We start from the raw sequence: 25,311 nt of genomic DNA, 5'->3' as shown, positions 1-25,311 counted from the left end.
GCACTCACCAACATTGCAAACTACAGCTATTCACACAATACTATACCCAACATCTAGAAGCATGGGAAAATCATCACCATCCCCAAACCCAACAAAGATCCAACAGTTCCAGCATCACTGCCCATCACACTTCTCTGCACCTCCTCCAAAGTCATAGAATGCCTCATACTACAACTCATCACACAACATAACCCCCTTGCTGATTCACAAGGTTTTAGATCACTACACTCCACACACTTCTGAAAACCTAACACAAAGTTTTTGATGGCATCAATTCAGATAAGCCCCCACACAGAACACTTCTTATAACACTAGACATTATGATTTTTTTTTTTTTGCATCCGACCTAGATATGGACCAAAAGGTCTCCTGTCGGCATGCTCCGACTTTGTAATCCTTTGTATCCTGTTTTTATCAAGTTCAAGAAACATGGAGTTCTATTAGGCAACACATATATGCATAAAGCTGAGTGCAGTGAGTTTATTGGTGTCACTGATGATACAATGAAGAGTGAAGTGCTCACTGCTTTGAAGAAACACAAGTATTTTCCCATCATTGTTAATAGTTCTAATGATGCCAGTCAGAAAGAACTTGTCTATGTTCATTTTGTGAATGATAAAACTGATGAGGTCCACACAAACTTTTATGCCTTTCCAATGTTAAGCATACTACAGCACAAGGCTTAAAAGATGGGCTGGAGGAAGTATTCACTGATGTAGATATGTCACTGAAGGGAAAGTGGGGCTGCAATGAACACGAGTCACAGAGCAAAGAAAGGTTTGGTTGCTCTTCTATGGAATGATGAAATGCCCTGGTCAACTGGGATCCACTGTCTCAACCATGAACTAGAACTGGCAATTGCCTTTGAGATCATATACATAGATGTGATAAATGATATGCTTCTGTCCTTGTATTATGTGTATGAGAAAACCCCAAAATGCCTGTGAGAGTTGAGGACTTTGGGAGAAGTCATGGAGGAAGTTGTCACTAAGCTAGTGAGGGCTCATGGGACAAGATGGCTATAGCATAAATCCAGGGCACTTGACTCCCTTCTCAGCACATATCCAGTCATTGTTGCCCATCTTAAATCTATGGCAAGTGAATCATCAGCAGCAGATGGTGCTAGATTTCATGGGTACCTGAAGGTCTTAAATAGTTTCAAGTTTGTGTTGCACATGTTGCTATTTTATGTTCTGTTGCAGCCATTGACAGCATTTCCTGCAATTTTCAAGGAGAGTCAGTGGATCTTATGTTTGCCATGGCTATCTTGAGTCATTCCATGCTTCCATAGAAAACCTTGAATCAGAGCATGAGGACACGGGATGTCTCAGAACTGTCAAAGTTCCTCTGTGACATCGCCTTTGAAGATGGAAAGTCTGAAGTAGAATACACAAATGTCAAGCTGACCAATGCAAAGAGTGATGTTTTAACTGCTTTTCACAACTCTAGAAAGACATATGTGAAGAGGATCAGAGTGTGTTGATGTGAGATTCTCAGACTTCAATTCACAGCCTTTTCAAGCATTTAATGTATTGGACACTAATACCTGGCCTAGGTACAAACCTTCACTTGACAAGTTTGGTCACAAGGAGCTTAGCACAGTGTTTGAGCATTTCAAGGGTCCAGCCAGTCCTTCCAGATTAAATGCTCCTTCAAATCATACTGGAATTCAGTTCTGATGGACTTGCAAAGCTCTGACATTTGGACAGCATTCATCAAGGTTTCAACAAGCAAGTACCCCAACCTTGGTCTATTTATCAGGGTTTTACTCACCTTTCCTATCAGAAAGGCCAAGGTGGAGTGTGGTCTTTTTTTAGACATACACACCTATCCAATGTAGCATTAGAAAATTAAATAATAATCTTGTAAATTTAAAAAAAAAAAATCAATCAATCTATATTGGCTGGGGGGTTCAGGGGGGTTCAGGGGGCTGCGGGCTGAGTCCCTGGGCTGAATCACTAGTAAACAAACACAGGAAAGCTGTTCTGTTGATGCTGCTATCGATATAATTCGGCCAAAATAAAATCTACCCCAGTCATCACCTTGCTATACATACACGTGCACACCACACCACACAATGCTACACAAAATTAATCACTTGTGGACCAGCACAAAATAAACCGCATACACACAAGTACAGCTGACATACAAATTGCCCAAAACTTCACATCAACAAAAAATTAGTCGACCACAATTTTTTTTTAACAGGATCGCGATTATTGTCAGGAAAAGAAAAAAAATTGGAATTCTGATTTAAATCAGAAGAATATCATGCCTGTATGTGCAATACACAAATGAATGGAATTGCACCGACTCATTGAGATAGCATCATTTTTTTGATAGATTCAGAGGTCGAAGACAACAACCCTGATAACCTCCCTCTAGAATTTTACTGCATTAGTAAATGGATGTTAGGTTAGGTTAGAATTGATGAATTTATCATACTTTAATTTCTTTGACCTCCTCATCTATCAAAACAAAGATGGTGTCTCAAACAGCCACTACTGCTCTGTTTGTTAGCGTATCGTTTTTAGCAACTTTTTCTTTTACTGATTTCTGCCAAGAAAAATATATTACTATGTAATGCCCAGAAAAATTTATTCTACTATAATGTATAGTACTATAACCTACAAAATTTATATTTAGCTTTCTACTGGTATAATCTACAAAATTTATATTTAGCTTTCTACTGGTATAATCTACAAAATTTACATTTAATTTTCTACTGCTATATCAAATAGGTATGCACTTCTAAAAAGTTATTCAGGATTCAGTACAATGTGCTGAATTAAGACGCACTGGAAATTAGATTGAGTGCTCACACTCTAGATCACCTCATGAGGATCAACAATGAGGGACCTGCCATAACTTTAATACACAATGTGCTGTCAAGAGTTTCTTCAGCATACCTTGGAAACTATATGTGCAGCCCTACCAAGATAGAAGCAAGTGGCTATATCCACTTGACTAATTGTGGGTACAGTCACTCCTACCTTATAGATTTATGTTGTCATTGTGTGTTGTAAATTTGCACTGTGATTGCATGAAAAAATTACTATATAAATTTATCCAATTGCTATGCAAAAATTATTTTGTATAGCAGTTTTGCTATGCAAATTTTGGGCTGAAAATTATTCCCTACAATGTTAAAAGTAGAGCAGACCTATAGCCAAAACATTAACAAGTTAGATATATGTAGTCATGTGTTCTGATGCCAGGGTTGCCAACATGTGATATATTGAAATGATAATTATTCATAGTGAAAATGGTTATATCAGTTTAAAACTTCAGGGCATTGTTGCCAATACTTGAAAATATTTTTCAGTAAGTTTTCATATTTGTTTTCATGACTTTTATTTTCTGACCTCTATAAACTGGGCAGATATCCTTAAGGTGATTAGCCACTTCCATACGATATTGCCTACATAGACATCATGAGGTGCGAAGGTAAATTTTTAGAAGTGCACACCTACATGATATAGCAATAGAAAATTAATTATTAATTTTGTAAATTATAATACATCAATGTACAGTCGCCGCAAAAAAAATCTATACACTAAGGACTTTTGGACAATAAATCTCAAAAGTACAACTAACATATGCTTTATTTCCACTTAAGAGTTACATTTAGTATTTTGTCATGTTCCCCTTGTTCTTGAGTACCATCTGGATCCTTCTGGGCATTGAAGAGGCGAGTTTGGTGAAGTAGGCGCTGTCCATAGTGACCCAGATCTTCTTCAGCACCTCCTTCAGGTCTGGAATACTGGTGGGTTGCGATTTCTCCAGTTCGTTTTTCATCAGATTCCAGGCATTTTCTATTGGGTTCAAGTCTGGGGAATTGCCTGGCCACTCCATAACACTGATATTGTTGTCATTAAGGAACTTTATCACTTCCTTAGACCTATGGGCAGGGGCACCGTCATGCATGAAATGATCACACTCATGGATGTCCCAAAATTCGAGCATGTGATCCCTCAAAACATTGATATAATTGCTCCCTTTCATGGTCACATTCTTGGGGAGGAAATATAGTCCACCCCTGCCCTTGTTACCACTAAAGGCACCCCACACCATCACACTGTCTGGGTGTTTCACTGTTGTAACTGTGTACCGCGGGTCGAATCTGGACACATCACTGGGGCAATGAACGATCTTGGAGCTGCCCCTGATCAGCCTGAAGGTACTTTCATCACTGAACATCACCTTCTGCCACTGCTCTGATGTCCAGTCCTTGTATTTCTTACAGAAATCAATCCATTTCTTCTTCATGGCCTCTGTGAGCAGGGGCTTCTTGGCGGCACGTCAAGCTGGCATTTTGAGGTCCTTCTGCAGCCGATGTTGGATCGTTCTTACAGCAACGTTTTTAAGGAGAGCAGGATGTTTTTGCCTCAGACTAACAGCTGTTATACATGGATCTGACATCATTTCTCGTTTTAGGATCTTGTCAGTGCGAGTAGATGTCTTCTTTGGGGCTCCAGAGCCTGGCTTTCTTGGTGGTACCGTACCAGGAGGGTGTGTGGCGGCTGCTTTCTTCAGGCTGTAAATGACCATTCTTGTCACCTGCAGGTCTGCAGCAACACGTATCACAGACATTCCCTGCTCTAACAGAGCTAGGGCGCGGGCCTTTTCTTGCATTGAAAGCTTGGAACAACCCATTTTGATCACCAGAAGGAGAGTTAGAGGGCACCAAAGTCAGTGAAAAAGTGAAAAGGGCACTAAAGACCAGCATTCATAGACTCCTCTCTCATCTAGCGCTGGCAGCGCACTGAAGCTTGATGTGTTGGCGAACAGTATAAAAAGGCGCGCTCTACACACCCACGTCATCAGTAACTCCGCCCACTTTTTATTATGGTGGGAAATCAAGTGAAATATATTCATAAAATCCCTTGTATAGATTTTTTTGCGGAAAAAATGTATAGATTTTTTTTGCGGTGACTGTAACATGCAATTTTCTTGGTGGAAATCAATTAACAAAAAAGTTGCTAAAACCAATTTATTAACGAAGTTCCATAAGTTGAATGATATGCCATGTTTGTTTTGATAGATGCCGAGGTCAAAGAAATGAAAGACTGAAAAATTTACCTATTCTAATCTAATCTATATTTAGTAATTCAGTACCTCAAATTCTAAAGATCATCTGGGTCATCATCGTCACGGTTGCTGATGGCCTGATTATACCTTGGGCAATTAACAGATTATGGCAGAACCCTGTGTTCTCTCAAAGTCCAAGGAAGCCCTATTGTCTTTGTAACAGCACTTATTAACATCACCTGGAGTTGGAGAACACCCGGTCCACAATGTGAAAGCCATCGTCTAATTGACTGACATTGCGTCAGGACTGTATTCTAGTGGCTTCATTCGTTAGTAGATTTGCTTGTAGCAAGGTTTGTTGTTATTTATTGCATAGGTGTGCACAAGTAAAATAATACCGGTGTGAAAGGGTATATGTGGATGTTAGCATTGGTGGCTTGATTATATTTATTTTGTAACTGTAGCCAAGTAACCCCCATATTCTGTGAACTGGCTTGATCATATTCTATGGTTATTAATATTTTGAGTGAAAGAGAATGAGTGATACAGCTGTAACTTTATATTATATAATGAGAGTATTGTGGTGTATCAACAAATCATCATACATCAAGCAGCTGATGCTGCCTGCAAAGATTCTGATTCATATTGAAGAGGTTAAAGGCTTCAAAAGTGGTCATCGGACAGGTGTACGTTATTCATTGTCAAAAAATGTAAATGCCTACACATTGGACATAACAATGCAGACCATACATATGAACTAAGTGTAGAACCAATTCTAAATGTAGATAGGGAAAAAGACATGGGTGTAAAAATTCGTCTCTGGAAAAAGACCTGGGCATAACAGTTCATGAATCTCTATCTCCAAGTATCCACATCGCCAATGAAGTCAAGAAGGCTAACCAAGTTATTGTTAGCATCAGAAGAACATTTGTTGATTGTGGCAAGAAGAACATGATAACACAAGACAAATTGCTGGTGTGGCCACATTTGGAATACTGTGTACAAGCTTGTAGACCATACAATCAATGCAATGAAGACAACTTGGAGAGGGTCCAGAGGAGAATGATGAAAATGACTGGGGGCCTATTAAATATGCCATACAGTGAGAGACTGAACAGGACCAGTTTTGCTACATTGGAAGTTAGATGACTGAGGAGGGTATTTTTTTTTTTAAAAGTGCACACTCACTTTGCAATATAGCATTAGAAAATTAAATATTAATATTGTAAATTATAATACATCAATGTACTACATGTTTTTCCTGGCAAAAATTAATAACAGAAAACATTGCTAAAAGCTATGCACAAACAAATGAAGTCATATCAACTCCTTTATACACCATCTTTGTTTTGATAGGTTCGTAGGTCAAAGATGACATCACGACCCTGATGACCTCTGGAATTACTGGTACCACATTACTTAATACAGGTTAAGTTAGGTTAGAATAGACGAATTTATTATAATTTAATTTCTTTGACCTCTGCATCTACCAGAACAAAGATGGCATCTCAAGGACCTGAAGTATTTACGTAGTTGTATTATACGGGAAGGGAGCTATGCTCATGGTGACTCGTCTTTGTATCTTTCAGTATCAAGTTTTTTCTTAAAATCCTGAATAGTGTTTTCACACACTGTTTCTTTATCTAAGTTATTTTAGATATCCAGCAGTCTGTGTGGGAAGCTATTTTTTTCAGGTCTCTTCTACAATTATCCCTTTTGAGTTTCTTTTCATGACCTCTTGTTTTTCCATTGTCATTTTTTAGTAAATCATTCCTATCAAGGATTTCCATTCCTTTCATGATTCTATAGATAGTCAGTAGATCTCCTCTTTCTCTACTATGCTCCAGTGTTGGTAGTTCCAATTTGGATAACCTTTGTATGTTAATTTGGAAAGAGCTGGTGTCAACTTTGTCGTTGCTCTCTAATTTCCTTATATTCTTTTTAGTAGTGGGTGTCCATAGTGCTGCTGCATATTGTTTTGGTCTTATTAATGTAACTGATATTTCTTTATCATTCTTCGTCCAAATAGTCAAATGCCATTTTCATTTACCTTTATAGGTTGAAGGTTTCTCTGACTATTTTGTTAATATGTTTATCCAGTGTCATGTCTTTGCTGATTATTACTCCAAGGTCTCTTTCCGAGTTCACTTTTTTATTTCTTCTTTGAACACCAATTATATACAGGTAGTCCTCACTTTACGCGCTAGATGCGTTCCAAAAGGCAGCGCGTAATGTGAATTTCGCGTAATGTGAGGAATTAAACTCACTACTTTGCTGTTACAAGTGTTTCCAATACCATAATCCTTCCTGCAGCTGAGCCACGAGCTAAGCATATAACCTCTGACCTGCCTTGTTGTTGTTGATTTACCACCACATATGGGATCACGGGTTAATTGGCCTTTACGCCTTGATAAGTAGCGTCCCTCTGCTGATCTGCACGCTGTTGTTGTTGTTGTAGCGGCAGTTTATTGCGATTCAAGGATGAATAAATTTCTTTCAAGTTTTTTTCTACATTCATTTTTATTTTACTTTTATGAAAATAAAATTACCCTTGGACAATGAAAAAAATCATGGGTCAGGAAACCATCCCGCAAGCTGAGATGTTGCTCTCACACGTTTCCATACTGACAACAACACAACACTCACCGCTCGCTGTGTACTATTGTAGATTCCTAACTAGGCTTCACCCCCTGACGTGTCACTGCGCGCTATATCGGACTCGGTGTGTGTGTGTGATGTTTGTGGTGAGGCAGGGGCGGCAGGGTCATCGGGAGCGTCCATCTCCGATTCGGTGCCTGTCTCTGATTCGCTGGTTAGCTGACTTGGTGTGCGTTGTCGGAAGAAGTTTGTGATCGGCTGTTGTTTTGTCTTTTGTTGTTTTTCTTTTAACATAGCATTATAGCAAGCCATGTTCTCCATCACACGTCGTATGATGGTGCTGCTCCTCTCGACATTAGGATCATTCTCCTCTATGACCCTCATTGCATGCATCAACGAGTCCATACACTCAGACAAGTTGGCAGCTGTGAGGGCTCGCTGTGGTCCTGGTGATGCTGCTGCTGCTGCTGCTTCCTCTTTCTCCTCCATCATTTTCACTCTCTCTTTCTCGATGTCAAACAAATCTTCATTGGAGAGCTCTTGTGTGTGAGACTGAAGCAAGTTGTCGATGTCCTCCTCTTCCAAATCCTCGAAGCCAACTTGCTGTGCTAGACGCAGACTTTTAACGTTGGCCTTGGCTACATTGTCGTCTATGCTGTATCCTTTGAAGTCGTGGACGAATTGAGGACACAATTTTTTCCAGACTCCATTGCAGCATGATGTTGGCACTTCACTCCACGAATCCTTGATGAAGGTTAGAGCATCTTTTACCGTGAACTGCCGCCAATAATCACGGACTGAGATGTTTTGTTGCTCCGTCACTTTCACAAGGTTCGCCAATGTTGAACGTAGATAATACGCCTTGAATGTCGAGATTATCCCTTGGTCACAAGGCTGGATGAGCGAGGTCGTGTTTGGCGGTAAAAACACGATCTTGATGTTGTTGCTGATATCGGCCAGGTATGCTGGGTGACTTGGCGCGTTGTCCACAATCAACAAGATCTTGAAGGGGATGTTTTCTTTGTTGCAGTACACCTCCAGCTCCCTGTGCAGTTTATTCTTGAAATAATCGCCAAACACTGTCCCAGTCATCCAGCCCTTCGAGTTGGCGTACCAGTACACTGGCAGAAAGGCCTTGTCGTAACCCTGGCCAAAAAAAAAGAAACGTAAGATTTTATACGGTCTAAAAAATTCATTCGCACAATCTTTTGCATAGAAAATGGTAACATGGAATAAGGTTAGTTTTACAACTCTTACCTTGAGGGCTCGAGGATTCTCTGAGTGATACACAAGTGCTGGCTTGAGTTTGTAGTCGCCCTCTGCATTGGCCCCCAACAGCAGCGTTAAGCGGTCCTTAGATGCCTTGAATCCGGGGGCAGAAGCTTCCTCTTTGGAGATGTAGGTGCGGTTGGGTAGTTTCTTCCAATAGAGGCCGGTTTCGTCGATGTTGAACACTTGCTTTGATGAATAATTCCCGTCTTCTATAATTTTCTTGAGCTCTTCTGGGAATTCGGCTGCAGCTCGAGCATCAGCTGAAGAAGCTTCCCCAACCAACTTCAAATTATGAAAACTGTGCCTTTTTTGAAATTTATTAAACCACCCGTTGCTGGCAGAAAAAGGCTTCTTGTCCCCTTCAATGCTGTCATAAATAGACAGCGCCTTCACCTTAATCAGCGCCAAGCTAACCGGCACACGAGTCTTATTTTGATGCTCAATCCAAGTTGCAAGCATCTTCTCCATCCTTTCCATCTCCATAGGGCGAGAATATGATGACTTGTTAGCTTGTAGAGGCGTTCCTGATTTGGCAGCTTCACGAATCTTGGTGGAGTTTTGTTTTATGGTCCTCACCGTAGACTCGCTGAGGCCCATTGCCGCCACAATCACATTGTTTCTCTGCCCTTTATCTAACCTGTCCAGAACTTCCAGCTTTTGCTCCAATGTCAATGTCTTCCTTGCTTTCTTCTGCCTACCATCACAGGCTGGAAATGTCGCTGGGCGCTTGGGAGCCATGGTAAACAAGAACACTGATGATTTGATGAACACAGAGATGCTGACACAACGAAGCGTTGGTAAACAATGAGCTTGGTGGCGAGAGGGATGCGGAGGCTGGAATCAGCTAGCGTCACCTAGCGGCTGCCTTACGGAACTAAATCGCAGCCCGCGTATTTTAACTTTCCGGATTTCGCGTTACTCTGAGGAATTTGTGTAATGTGAGGAATACCCCCTAGTTTTGGACACCGCTTTAATGTGAAATCGCGTAATGTGAACCCGCGTAAAACGAGGATTACCTGTAATTTTTTTATATTCTGTTTTTACTTTTTCCAAACTCCATTATACTACATTTCTTGATATATAAGTTCACTTCCCACTTTTGAGTCCATTTCCAGATTTTGTCCAGGTCTGATTGTAATGATTCACAGTCCTCCTCTGTTCTTACTTTCTTTAGTATTTTTGCGTCATCTGCGATGAAATTCATATAACACTCAACTCCTTCATCCATGTCATTTATATATATATGGCAAACATGATTGGAGCCAGCACTGACCCCTGTGGGACACCACTTATAATTTCTTCCCACTTGAGTATTTGTCTCTAATTACTACCCTCATTTTTCTCCGTCAGGAAGTCCTCCATCCATTCTAATAATTTACCTCCTATGCCACATATCAATTCTATTTTTCTTATTAATTTCTTGTGTGGTACCTTATCAAATGCTTTTTGTAGGTCTAGATAGGCACAATCTGCCCATCCATCCCTCTCTTGTATTATATCTATTAGTCACGAATTGAAGCAGATCAGGTTTGTTGTACATGATCTTCCTTGTCTAAATACAAATTCTTTTCGGTTCAGTACAGTTTTTTCTTCCAAACCCATCTACTTTTGATATTTTTTCACATATTTTTGCTACTGTGCTTGTTTGGGAGACCAGTCTGTAGTTAATTGGATTTTCCTTGTTTCTTCCTTTATATAATGGTACAATATTTGCATTTTTCCAGTCTTGTGGTACCTTTCCTTCTTTGAGTGAGCATTTGATTATATTGTCTATTTTATCTGTTAACTCCTCTACACATTCTTTCAGTATCCAATTTGCAATTCCATCTGGACCATGCAATTCTCTGACATCAAGGTTTTTTATTTGGTCACTGATTTCCTTCTTTGTTACAATTATTTCCTTCATGGGGGGGGGGGAGTTCTGTCTCTCTTTTCCCTCACAGTTTAAGCTTACCTATTTCAATTATATGGGAGGTTAAGAGACTTCTTATAGTGTTCCCATCTCAACTCCAATTGGTTTAATAAATAGTTTCCAATTTCTATTTCCACAGTTCTATCATCTATGTCTCCTTTCATTCACTTACTTTCCTCTTGATGAAGAATTTCTTCATAAAAACACTGATCCAATTGGTCCTTAAAGGCTCCTAAGGTAGGGTCTGTAACTACCTCCAACGGAAGACCATTCCAATCATTGACCACTCTTACACTAAATGAATTAGCCCTCACCAGAGTTCTCCAGTGGCCTTGTTTCTTGAGCTTAACCGTGTTTGACCTGGTACTATTTTCATTATACTCAAAGAAGACGTTATAGTCCACATTCTTCATCCCATGCAGGATTTTTATAAGTTTCAATTAAATCACCTCTACGTCTTCATTTTTCTAACATTGTTAGTCCCAGTATCTGACATTTCTCTTCTCAGTCCAGGTCCCTTAGCTCTGGTACCAGTTTGGTCCTTCTTTGTACTTTTTCTAATTCTTGAATATCCTTTTTGAAGTATGGTGACCAGCTCTGAACGGCATACTCTAAATGTGGTCTCACCAAAGCACAATAGAGCGACTTGCATATGTCTGCATCCATGGATGGAAAAGTTCTTCTTATCAAGCCTACCATCTTATTTGGCTTCTTAGCTACCACTGCTAAGGTGGGGCGGCACTGGTAAGAACTGATAAGAAATATTTGTGATTATCATTATACTGTCTCAATTTCCCTATATTAGGCGAGTTCTCAATTGTGAATCCCAATTTGAAATGATTGCTCATAATTTCTGCCATTTCTTGTTCTTTTGTATATTTATGACTTCCTTGGCACAGCTTTTCTATTTCTTGTTTGTTTTTTAGTTTACCATTCACATATCTGTAAAATAGTTTAGGCTGTTCCTTGCATTTTTCCAGGGCTGAGGAGTCGGAATCGGAGTCGGAAGCAATTATGGTGTGACTGGAGTCTGAGTCCAAGTCGGTAAAAATATACCGACTCCGACTCCAGTTAAATTTACACTTCATAAGGCCTTCGTTTAGTCTGTAGTTATGCAGTGCACACTCCTTATAAGTAGATTATATATAAAAAAAAAGGTTTTATAAAATGTAATAAATCTCATCGTCTTATCTTCGTGGTCATTCCACTAAACCCCCAAAACGTCCTTGTACAACACTGGCTTTCAAATTTATACATAGACCAATAAACATCCAAAGTATTACTTGAATAAATTAAACACCTCAATTTTACACCTTCTGTTGACACACAGTCATGGGAGCTGTAATATTCCTGTCACGTTCCATATGCATCGTTTCCATCACTCCATCAGTTTGGTGGTTTCTCCCACTTCTGTGTTGCCAAACAGTAGGATAATTATGATTTCAACTGTAGACTAACACAATAATACTATCTCTTCTTTTCCTTCCCCTTCTTATTTCCCATCTATACTTTAACAATAAATTATTGAAATAAGGATATTTAAAGTTGAAAAAAAAAGTTTCACATTTCAAACATGTTCAGCTGTATCTTGTTTTATACTCGTATTGATAAGATCGGTTCCAGAACCAGAGTAATGTCCATCACAATAATCGCATAGCAGTACCAGTAATTTCAGTACATTAAGACAAAAGAAGGCATGAAACATATGAAGGATAATGATACCCAAAAAGTATGTATGATACATATACCTTTCAGTATCAGGGCTACTTCTTTATACTGTATATACTTTAACATTCACTTTTGATTTCCACCACAAATATATTATGCTTATGTATTATGATTTACAAAATTATCTAATTTTCTATTGCTATATCATGTAGGTGTGCACTTCTAAAGATTTACCTTAAGGAAAGACTTTGTTGGGGTATTTAAGATAATACATAAAGGGTTTTGAAAGTCTCAAGGCTTATTCGAATTCAAACCTGGACCCACTAGAGGACATGACTACAAAATTTTCAGCATTTTCCCAGACTTGACACAAGGAAATATTTCTTTGCATAAAGAAAGAGTGGAGTAAACTGCCAGCAGAGGCAGTTTCAGCCAAATGTGGAACCACTGTAATACTATTATTAGGGGGGTACCAAATGAGCCAAAGAAGACTTGCTGCCCCAGAAATCCTATATTAACTGCTTCATTGACAGGTGGGGTGGCACTGGTAAGAACTGATAAGAAATATTTGTGATTATCATTATGCAGTTTCAATTTCCCTATATTTAATGAGCAAAGCATTCTTTGTGAAACAGATACTCAATGACCTTGTCCATACCATAACCATCTGAGGCAAAGCAAACAAATGCATTTTCCTAATTGCATACTTTAGTTTATTCCTAATATTCCTGAATCCTGGTCAAAATGCAACCATTGTTTCATGCTATGATGCTTGATAAAGTAAAAGTAGTTTATGAAGTAGTTAGACACAATAGAAAATGGAAATCACCAAAATACCTAAATTACCAAGAATCCATATTATTGATCCTAGTCATTTTTTGTGGTAATTAATGGAAATATTGAGAATATGATAGAGATTCTAGAGCCAAAAAACATTGGGCATATTACATTACTTCATAATTTGCTAACATGATTGATACTGATTAGTTCTTTTACTACAGCATTCAAAATCTATTCAAGACGACTCCCCAAAAACCATGTTTTGACTGTTAAATCCATGCACCACTCAACTACTTACATTAACATATAAATAATCGTGTTTAATTCTACAACGGATGTATTGTGCTACCTGTTGTTGATAGTGATTCACTCTTACTCACTTGGCAGTAGTCTTCAATTCACCATAGACTCAAGAGATTTCTCATACAAAACAGAATATATTTCTAAGAGAGTTGCTAAGAATTAAATTTCCTTGTATAAAAATATTTCCTTCTTTCAGATTAATGAATAAACGAAAATTTCCACTCAAACTGGTTACTGGTGATAGAAAATAGTTCCATGCCGTTTTATTATTATTAAGGCAGTAAAATGACCCGATCCTTTTTGCTCTAATTGAGCATATTCCAAAAAAATTATATTAGATTTTAATAAGAGTATGCTTATTCCTCGACAATGCCGTGTGACTGGAAAATTTGCTAATCTATCTAGCAATTAACTTATAGAAATCTGAATATCTATTTCATTTAGCAAATGCGTCTAAATTCATATCCTATTAGTACTTATCTGTGTTTTATGGGTAACACTACAAAATATATGTATACTATATGGTAAGCAATATCAAATAAAACAGTCAACCCTCAATTATAATTTTCACCAGATGTACTCAACGTTGTTCCGGTCTACGTTTTCACGCCAATAAACAAGATTACGTTACGTTTGTGCACTGACGCACTGTATGAATCATTGCGGCACCAGCTGGAGTGTTATGTACTAAAGTAATTTCCTACATAGGTTTGCTTATAACCATTATTCTAAATAATAACAATGTATAAGCAAATACCATAAAAATTTAAGGTATGCACTATGTAAGTGAAAATTACCGTTTCTGTTATGAAAAATTGATGCAATAACTTAAACGATTAAATGATATATACCAACGTTTCTCAACCAGGATTCCCCGGACCGCAAAAGGTCCCTAAGGGTTCCGCGAGAACAAGTGAGATAAGCTAATGCAGTTTTTATTTTTTTTTTATTTAATTTCATGTACGTAATATAATTAAACACGCACGACATATTCTTGGTTACTGTAACAATGCAATATAAACATCATCCTAGCTTATTATTACGATGAAAATAAAATGAGAAAGATATGGTATATGTTTTTCATCTTTCTTTTTTGCGCAGGGGTTCCTTGAGACATGCAATTTATTTTAAAGGTTACGCAAGGGTAAAAAGACTGAGAAACGCTGGTATATACAGTTGAATGTTTCACTGTTGTCCTTATAAGTTGTCTCCCGCACACGGAGCATGCCGACAGAAGACCTTTTGGTCCATAACTAGGTCGGATGCGAAAAATTATAATAATGATAAATAAACAAATAAAAATATAACAACATCAATAATGACAAACAGTAAATGAATGCATAAATAAATGCATAAATACATAAATGCATGTTTGTTAAATAACAAACAAATAGGAAATAATAATAGACATAAATAACGATAAATGAAAATCAATCAAACAATAATAAACAGACAAATAATAACAAACAAACAAGAAATATAAAATAAATGGCAGGCATTACAGCATCTTGCTTAGGTGTTTATCTAAATAAATCTTAAAGCTTCGAACTGCAGAAAGTTTATTCCATTCATTAACTACACGGTTGGTAAAGTTGTTTCTACCCACTTCCAAATTAAATATATTTCCTGACAATTTGAGACTGTAGTGACGTGATGCATCCTACGACCCGTCACACACTGATCAAAGAAATCTTCGGAACTAGCCTTTCCAAGTTCCCGTAGTTGGCAAGCGTAGTTCGCAAAGGTGTCCCTGCCAGCCAGCGGTCAGCCAATCAGGAACTTGGAAAGCTCCTCACGATCCCGCCAGGCTCCTTTAAAAGGTCGGTGTTTCGCCGAGATGGGCAGAACAGTACCAACCAGCGCACAAACTACTTCTCCTCGTCCAGTCTTCTAGCCGTCCCATCGAGCCTCGCCGTCATCATCTGCTACCGCCTCGCTGACGTTAGGATCCACGTCCAGCTACAACCATAAGCTCCACTAAGCTGTGGCCTTAGTCCGAGCTTCACCTATATTTCTCATGTGGCACTTCTAGTGTCGCACCTTGTGGCTAATTAAAAAAAAAAAAAAAAAAAAAAAAAGAGATTAGATATTTTGTGTTGCTTTTCATTTGTCCTGCCGTTGTTCCGAACTAAAACTACTACAAAGTGGTGACCCCGGTGAAGGACAACCAGGATTATGGAAAACACACAAGTGAAACTTCCCAGTTTCTCCCGTGACTTGGAGAGCTGGCTAGTTCACACAGAGGCCTATTTTGCCACTCAAGGTAACGTGCCGGACCTCCAAGCCTTCGGCGCGTACATCGCCGCTCTACCAACGGACGTCATCGCCCTTGTCCGTAACGTCGTCTCCTCTCCTCCGCAAGAAGGCAAGTGTTCCGCCCTCAAGACTGCCTTACGGAAGCTTTACACCAAGCCCGACGACCAGCTCTACCGAGATATCCAGCATAGTGAACTCGGCGACATCACCCCGTCACAAATATACACCCGTATAGCCACCCTCAACACCCAGGCAAAGGTGTCATTGCCCAAGGAACTCCTCCGCTCCATTCACCTCTCCAAGATGCCGGACGCCCTCCACTTACACCTGGAAGCTCTAGCCGGCGATAAGGACGACGAACAATACTGCGAAATAGCAGATAGATTGTTCCAACGTCATATCTCGGTACAATCCGGTCAGCCAGCAGCTTCCACCCCAGTGACAAACCAGTGCACAGTGTTCAGTGTTGTGACGACCCAGGTGTTAGTGACAATAGTGCTGTGAGTGAGAACATTCCCGTGTCATATAGTGCCAGTGACCAAAGTGTGCAGCAGCTACGACAGGAAGTGGCCGACATGAAGACTTTGCTCAACCAGTTTTTAGCCGAGAAGGGAAGCCATCAACCACCACGTAGCCCCGCTCCACGACAGGATACTACCTCCTACTGGTACCATACCCGCTTCGGAGCCAAGGCGCTCAGATGCACGCAACCATGCAGCCAACCAAACGCGGGGGTCGGTAACCACCCCTACCCCCGCTAACCATATCCACACCCTCCTCTCAGTGCATGATCGCCATTCTGGCCTATCCTGTCTGGTAGACACAGGTTCAGCCGTCAGCATCATACCCCCGACGGAAGAACCCAACCACGGTACACGTTGGCCATCCTACGACCTGCTTGCAGCCAACGGTACGCCCATCGCAACGTACGGCAGCCACCACAGCGTCCTGGAACTCCACGATGTCAAGTTCCCTTGGACATTCGTCATGGCAGCGGTACAGCAACCCATTCTTGGCTACGACTTCCTCCAGCACTACAATATGATAGTTAGCGCCAAGGATAACTGCTTGTACCACGGCACAACAAGCATACCAGGAACCACCACTAACGCAACTTCCCACTAGATATCGTCACTCCAGCCCGATGGCGATCATGCACGCATCCTGCAGGAGTTTCCCCAGCTAACATCGCCAGACAAGACCAACACCACCACCACCCCTCACAACATCATGCACCACATCCAGACATCTGGACCGCCAGTGTACAGCAAGCCTCGACGACTTTCCCCAGAAAAGATGGCCCCTGCCAAACAGGAGTTCCAAGAACTCCTAGACCAGGACATCATCCAACCATCAGAGAGTGCTTGTGCATCACCACTCCACATGGTTCCCAAGCCACCCCCACCGCCCAACCAATGGCGGGCTTGCGGTGACTACCGTCAACTTAACCGCATCACGAAGCCCGACCGCTACCCCATCCCTCACGCTCAGGACTTCCACTTCAAGCTTCACGGGAAACAGGTCTTCTCTAAGATCGACCTGGTCAGGGCGTTTTATCAAATCCCTGTAGCGCCGGAAGACGTCCAGAAGACAGCCATAGCCACTCCGTTTGACCTCTTCGAATGGAAGATGATGGCCTTTGGCCTCCGGAATGCCGCCCAGACGTTCCAGAGCCCTGAGAGACTTCGACTTCATCACCGTTTACATCGACGACATCCTCGTAGCCTCCGATACTCACGACCAGCACCGCCAACACCGCCTCCTCTTCCGCCGCCTCCAAGATTATGGCCTCCGGGTACACCCGTCCAAGTGTCTCCTCGGAGTTTCATCTCTCGACTTCCTCGGACACCGTATATCAACGGCAGGCCTGTATCCTCTCCCTAAAAAAATTGACACCATAAAAGACTTCCCACAGCCAACATCCATCAAAATGCTCCGACGATTCCTAGGAATCGTCAATTATTACCATAGATTCGTCCCCGACGCAGCTGCAAAACTCGCTCCCTTGAACGACCTCACCAAGAACCATTCCAAGCGGTCGGTCAAACCTGTGAAGTGGTCTTCCGAAGCGACCCAAGCATTCGGGCAAGTCAAGGCGGCAATCGCTGAGGCCGCCCGCTTGTCCTACCCGGTATCTCACGCCCCCACATTCCTTACCACCGATGCCTTCTCCTCAGCAATTGGCGCCGTCCTCCAACAGAAGATCAACTCCCAGCTCCAGCCTATCACCTTTTTCTCCAAACGTCTGGACCCTCCTCAAATTCGCTACAACGCCTTTGACAGGGAACTGCTAGCCATAGTCTCGGCCGTCAAGCACTTCCTTTACTTCCTTGAAGGCCGGCCTTTCGTCATCCTTACAGACCACAAGCCACTCGCCCATGCCTTAGACAGGGTCTCCGACCATCACTCCCCAAGAGTCTCCCGGCAGCTGTCATTCCTCTCCCAATTTGATACTCGAATTGAGTATATCAAGGGAGAGGATAACTAGGTGGCCGACGCCTTGTCTAGAATCACCTCCAGCATCCTCCCTGACCACAAAATAGACTACTCACGCATCGCCGCATCTCAGAATAACGACAGTGAACTCCGCCTCCTACGTATGCACGACACCTCATCCTTACAGCTAAGACAGCTTCCTAACAACCCCGTACCATTGTGGTGTGACGTCTCCACAGGCAAACCCCACCCGTACATCCCCGCCTGCCACCGTAAGGACGTCTTCTCCTCCTTCCATGACCACAGTCATCCGGGCATCCGCGCGACACAACGCCTCATCACGGATCGAGTCGTCTGGCCAGGCATCAACAAGGATGTCAGACAATGGACCCGGACCTGCCTCCCCTGCCAGAGGGCCAAGGTTACGCGCCACGTCCACGCACCACTCCAGCGTTTTCCTACACCCACGGCACGTTTCCAGTCAGTCCATGTGGACATTGTGGGCCCCCTTCCGCCTTCTCGTGGCATGTGTTACCTCCTTACGTGTATCGACAGGTACACCAGCTGGCCAGAAGCGATCCCCCTTCCGGATATATCCGCCGAGACGACCGCCCGTGCTTTCCTCTCGGGTTGGGTATCCAGATTCGGCGCACCTCACATCATTGTCACCGATAGGGGCCCTCAGTTCAAATCTGACCTATGGTCCAGCCTCCTCAGGTTCCTTGGCACCAAACGCAATCGGACTACCGCTTACCACCCCCAAGCCAATGGACTCGCGGAACGGTTCCACCGCCAACTGAAGGAGTCGCTTAAGGCACAACCCTCATGCGACTGGGTCGACGCCCTTCCCCTGGTGCTTCTCACGATCCGCGTCACACCAAAGGTCGACAACGACATTTCCCCATCTCAGCTACTTTACGCTGAGAACCTTCGCCTCCCTGGGGAAATTGCCACGCCTGCCGTCGGCGATCCTGACCGTCACGCCCTCCTCCAACTTATCAAGGAGGCATTCGCCAACACCCGTCCAACCCCCCCTCGCCCGCATCAACCTCAACAGGAGCACCTTCCCCCAGCCCTGTCTACAAGTGACTACGTCTTCCTCAGGCGAGACTCCAAACGAACTCCTCTTCAACGCCCATACGATGGCCCCTTCCGAGTCCTCACCAGATCAACAAAACACTTCGTGATCAATCGAGATGCCAAACCGGATCGCGTCTCCATCGACAGGCTCAAGCCGGCCCACCTCCCCACCACTCCCCCTACCAAAACTCCAGGGCCTCTACAATACCTCTTACAACATGGTCCTAACCCCATCCTCACCACCGAACCAAGTCATTAACCACCCCCCCGAAAAAACTCTCCCCTCCAAACCAATACTCCCCTCCTGCCCCTAACTCACCACCACCACAGCACCTGCAGCAGCCCCCCCCCCCAAACTCACACAGATCACGCGTACGCGACGGCGAACCCTTATCCTTCTCCTATACCACAACACAACCACACCCTTCTACAACTGTTCCCGGCACCCCCCAAGATCCTCCTCACCCCACGCCCCCGCTCTACCATGCAATGTAACAAGTGTCACCCAACCTTATGTCTCCACAGCCCCATACTCAACCGACCTCCCATCACCAGGCCTCCGACCTCGACAACACCACCCTGCACTCGAGCCCCCCTCCATCAAGGCCCTCCTCGCCAGACATGCCCCCTGACGGCATGACCACTCGTTCGGGGCGATTGATCCGAAGTCCAGACAGGTTCAAATACGTCACGCGCGTCGCTCCCTATCCTCCTCGGCGCCCGCTTTCGAAGAGCGGGGGGAGTGGTGTAGTGACGTGATGCATCCTACGACCCGTCACACACTGATCAAAGAAATCTTCGGAACTAGCCTTTCCAAGTTCCCGTAGTTGGCAAGCGTAGTTCGCAAGGGTGTCCCTGCCAGCCAGCGGTCAGCCAATCAGGAACTTGGAAAGCTCCTCACGTTCCCGCCAGGCTCCTTTAAAAGGTCGGTGTTTCGCCGAGATGGGCAGAACAGTACCAACCAGCGCACAAACTACTTCTCGTCCAGTCTTCTAGCCGTCCCATCGAGGCTCGCCGTCATCATCTGCTACCACCTCGCTGACGTTAGGCTCCACGTCCAGCTACAACCATAAGCTCCACTAAGCTGTGGCCTTAGTCCGAGCTTCACCTATATTTCTCATGTGGCACTTCTAGTGTCGCACCTTGTGGCTAATTACAAAAAAAAAAAAAAAAAAAAAAAAAAAAAAAAAAAAGATTAGATATTTTGTGTTGCTTTTCATTTGTCCTGCCGTTGTTCCGAACTAAAACTACTACAAGACCATTATTTCTCGTCATATTCTCATTCAGTGTGAAAATTCTGTCACTTTTGATGTCAATTCCCTTTAAAATCTTAAAGACCTGTATCAAGTCATCTCTGAGTCTATGTTTTTTTTTTCTAGGGAAAACAGATTCATATGTTTTAGTCGATTTTCGTATGATATATTTTTTATATTTGGAATAAGTTTTGTGGCTCGCCGTTGTACTTTTTCCAATCTGTCAGCAGTAACGTGCACAGACATTGCAAGGGGCAGGTGCTTTGGGCAGGACACTGGGCATATCACTCTTTTGTATTATTCGTATTTGGCAACTATCCGGTAGGGTGCAACACCATTTTCCACATTATGATTTCTGAATGGTAAGAAAATGGAAAAAAGGTTGTGAGAAATAATTTTTCTGAAAGGTACTTTTTGGGCACAGGGCAAAGCAGGTGCTCGGGCACCCCCCCCCCCCCTCTGCACGGGCCTGTCTGTCAGTCTACGGGATTCGGTGACCATACCGAAACAGCATATTCCATATGTGGACAAACTAACGATTTATATAACTTGTTTTGAAGTCAAAAGATCACGCAATCAGTCCTAGAATCTTGTTTGCTTTCTCAGAGGCTGAAATACACTGCTTGGGTGATTTGAGATCGTTACTGATAATTATGCCCACTTTGGTTAACGAATTTCCAAATAACTTGTAATCGTACTTACTGTTATTTTTACCTATGTGCATAACCTTGCATTTGTGTTAAATTTCATTAGCCACTTTTCAGACCATTGCTGTAGTTTATCTAAATCTTCTTGAGTATCTAATTGGTTTAAATGATCATTTGCGATTCCACACAGTTTTGTATCATCAGCAAATTTGGAGACAATAGATTTTAGTCCGTGGTCTATATCATTTATATATATACCATGAATGGAAGTGGCCCAAGAACGGAACCCTGAGGAACTCCACTCGTAACATTTCTCCATCTAGAATTTTTGCCATTTAGAACAACTATCTGTTTTCGATCATTCAACCAATTACTAGTTCAACTTAATAGGCTGCCACTTATTCCGTGTGAAGCTAATTTAGTATAAGTAGTCTTTCGTGTGGGACGGTATCAAAAGCTTTTGCAAAGTCTAGATATATTGAATATATATTGTTTTTTTTCATAATTCGAAATCACTGTGTTGTAGAATTAGAGTAAGTTAGTCACGCAAGAATGTTTCCGTCTGAATCCATGCTGGCATCTATCAAACTGTTAATTTCTAAATGATATTCGATAGCATCTCTGATGATAGTTTCCACAATTTTTCCTACGATTGAAGTCAAGCTAATAGGCCTGTAGTTATTTGGTTTCTTATTGTCTTTATATATATATATATATATATATATATATATATATATATATATATATATATATATATATATATATATATATATATATATATGGGAGTATCGTTAGCTAGCTTCAATTTTCTTGGGATATCTCCGGATATGATGGATTTTTTGAAAATAATTTATAATAGAATAAAAATCTCATTTTTTATTTGCTTCAAGATTATTTGATGCCAACCGTTAGGCCCTGGTGTTTCATCAACTTTGAGTTTTTCTATACACCTTTTAATTTTTTCTTTTGTTATATCCATACCGTAGTAAGTTCACCCTAGACTTTTCACAGGTTTCAGTATGAAGTTTACTTTGAGGTGTTTCATTTACACGAACACTGAGCTAAAATAGTTGTTTAAAATATCACACATTCCTTCATTTGAATATTCAAGTTGACCGTCAGCAGATAATAGTGGGCCAATGTGATTCCTAATAACCTTTTTATCTCTAATGTAACTATAGAATTCTTTGGGATTCTCTTTGGATTTATCAGCGATATTCATTTCTTATTGTCGTTTTCGTTTGTTGTTCTTTTTTTCTCTCTAAATCTCTTTATCTATGTACTATAAAAAATAAACTGTGACGGTTTTGACGATTTTGCCGATTATACGACGAGGTGGTCGCCCAGTGCCTAGCACTTATATGGTAAATCGCGGACACCCGTGGATGATGATCGTTGAGCAATGGACGATCATCGTTGAGCAATGGATGATCATCGTTGAGCCGTGGACGATCATCGTTGAGCAATAAACGATCATCGTTGAGCCATGGACGATCATCGTTGAGTCAAGAACGATCATCGTTGAGCAATGGACGACCATCGTTGAGCCATGGACGATCATCGTTGAGCCATGGACGATCATCGTTGAACCATGGACGATCATCGTTGGGCCATGGAGGATCACCGTTGAGCCGTGAATGATGATCGTTGAGCCGTGAACGATCATCGTTGAGTAATGGACGATCATCGTTGAGCTATAGACTATCATCGTTGGATCAAGAACGATCATCGTTGAGCCGTGTACGATCATTGTTGAGCCATGGACGATCATCGTTGAGCCGTGGACGATCATCGTTGAACAATAAACGATAATCGTTGAGCAATGGACGATCATCGTTGAGTCATGGACGATCATCGTTGAGCCATGGACGATCATCGTTGAGCCATGAACGATCATCGTTGAGCCATGGACGATCATCGTTGAACCATGGACGATCATCGTTGAACCATGGACGATCATCGTTGAGCCGTGGACGATCATCGTTGAGCCGTGGATGATGATCGTTGAGCTATGGACGATCATCGTTGAGCAATGGACGATCATCGTTGAGCTATGGACTATCATCGTTGAGCCGTGGACGATCATCGTTAAGCAATAAACGATCATCGTTGAGCCATGGACGATCATCGTTGAGTCAAGAACGATCATCGTTGAGCCGTGGACGATCATCGTTAAGTCAAGAACGATCATCGTTGAGCCATGGACGATCATCGTTGAGCCATGGACGATCATCGTTGAACCATGGACGATCATCGTTGGGCCGTGGACGATCATTGTTGAGCCGTGGATGATGATCGTTGAGCCGTGGACGATCATCGTTGAGCAATGGACGATCATCGTTGAGCTATGAACTATCATCGTTGGATCAAGAACGATCATTGTTGAGCCATGGACGATCATCGTTGAGCCGTGTACGATCATTGTTGAGCCATGGACGATCATCGTTGAGCCGTGGACGATCATCGTTGAGCAATAAACGATCATCGTTGAGCCATGGACGATCATCGTTGAGTCAAGAACGATCATCGTTGAGCCATGGACGATCATCGTTGAGCCATGGACGATCATCGTTGAGCCATGGAGGATCATCGTTGAACCATGGACGATCATCGTTGAACCATGGACGATCATCGTTGGGCCGTGGACGATCATCGTTGAACCGTGGATGATGATCGTTGAGCCGTGGACGATCATCGTTGAGCAATGGACGATCATCGTTGAGCTATAGACTATCATCTTTGGATCAAGAACAATCATCGTTGAGCCATGGACGATCATCGTCGAGCCGTGTACGATCATTGTTGAGCCATGAACGATCATCGTTGAGCCGTGGACGATCATCGTTGAGCCGTGGACGATCATCGTTGAGCCGTGGATGATGATCGTTGAACCGTGAACGATCATCAATGAGCAATGGACGATCATCGTTGAGCCGTGGACGATCATCGTTGAGTCAAGAACGATCATCGTTGAGCCATGGACGTTGTTGAGTCAAGAATGATCATCGTTGAGCCATGGACGATCATAGTTGAGCTGTGGACGATCATCGTTGAGCCGTGGACAATCATCGTTGAGCCATGGACGATCATCGTTGAGCAGTGGACGATCATCGTTGAGCCGTGGACGATCATCGTTAAGCCGTGGACGATCATCGTTGAGTCAAGAATGATCATCGTTGAGCCGTGGACGATCATCGTTAAGCCGTGGGCGATCATCGTTGAGTCATGGACGATCATCGTTGGGCCGTGGACGATCATCGTTGAGCCGTGGATGATCATCGTTGAGCCGTGAACGATCATCGTTGAGCAATGGACGATCATAGTTGAGTCAAGAACGAACATTGTTGAGTCAAGAACGATCATCGTTGAGCCGTGGACGATCATCGTTGAGCCATGGACGATCATCGTTACTAATAACACAATGTAACACATGTTTTGTTTATTTGTATTTTTTCATGTTTATATATATATTTCGTGTCACTGAATCCAAATATCACATTAGTTTTGACATAACATCGATATTTCTTTATTTATTCTTGATTTTATATTTTATTGTTATATACGCAACCTTTCTCTACAGTAGTTAATTGATTCAATCTACTTTAGCATTCTAAGGATAATTATACAACATCTAGTATTTTTTTCATAATATGAAGTGTATTTAAGAGCTACAATATTAGTAAGAACAAAATAAACAACACAACTTTGCATTGCAAGTGTTTTGATGACTCTTCTCATGATTAGAAGTGCTTTGACGATCGAGATTTTCTAGAATGCATGCTTTCGTCTTTTCTGACTAGTCACCATATGTAATCTCCCATCATAGCAGTATTCCATCGTCCTTGATATCTTCTTTCCATAGTTGCGATATCCTGATGAAATCTCTCGCCATGCTCCTCACTGACAGCCCCCAAGTTTTCGGGGAAGAAATCTAGGTGAGAATGCAAGAAATGTATCTTCAAGGACATACGACAACCAAGTTTCCTGAAGTTCTCAATAAGCTTTGCCACTATTTGTTTATAATTAGGGTCCTTGTGATTTCCTAGGAATCCACGAACTACATCACGAAATGAAC

General features: G+C 42.1%; 1 protein-coding gene across 6 annotated transcripts in view; it reads right to left on the bottom strand.

Annotated features, from left to right (window-relative positions):
• Positions 1–13,767, bottom strand: part of lic (dual specificity mitogen-activated protein kinase kinase lic) — a 109,779-nt gene extending 96,012 nt beyond the window's left edge. The window contains exon 1 of one of the 6 annotated variants that reach the window (XM_076209336.1): positions 13,642–13,767. The gene's annotated coding sequence lies outside the window, so the exon portion shown is untranslated. Of the gene's footprint in view, positions 1–13,559 lie in introns of all 6 variants that reach the window. The other 5 variants (XM_076209335.1, XM_076209342.1, XM_076209340.1 and 2 more) reach the window with 5 other exon arrangements.
• Between the last annotated feature and the right edge of the window lie 11,544 nt (positions 13,768–25,311).

Source organism: Oratosquilla oratoria, chromosome 26 (assembly GCF_046742065.1).
Source record: "Oratosquilla oratoria isolate Oo_2021 chromosome 26, ASM4674206v1, whole genome shotgun sequence".
In the NCBI taxonomy this organism is placed as follows: domain Eukaryota; kingdom Metazoa; phylum Arthropoda; class Malacostraca; order Stomatopoda; family Squillidae; genus Oratosquilla; species Oratosquilla oratoria.
This window is presented reverse-complemented; position numbering and strand designations above follow the sequence as displayed.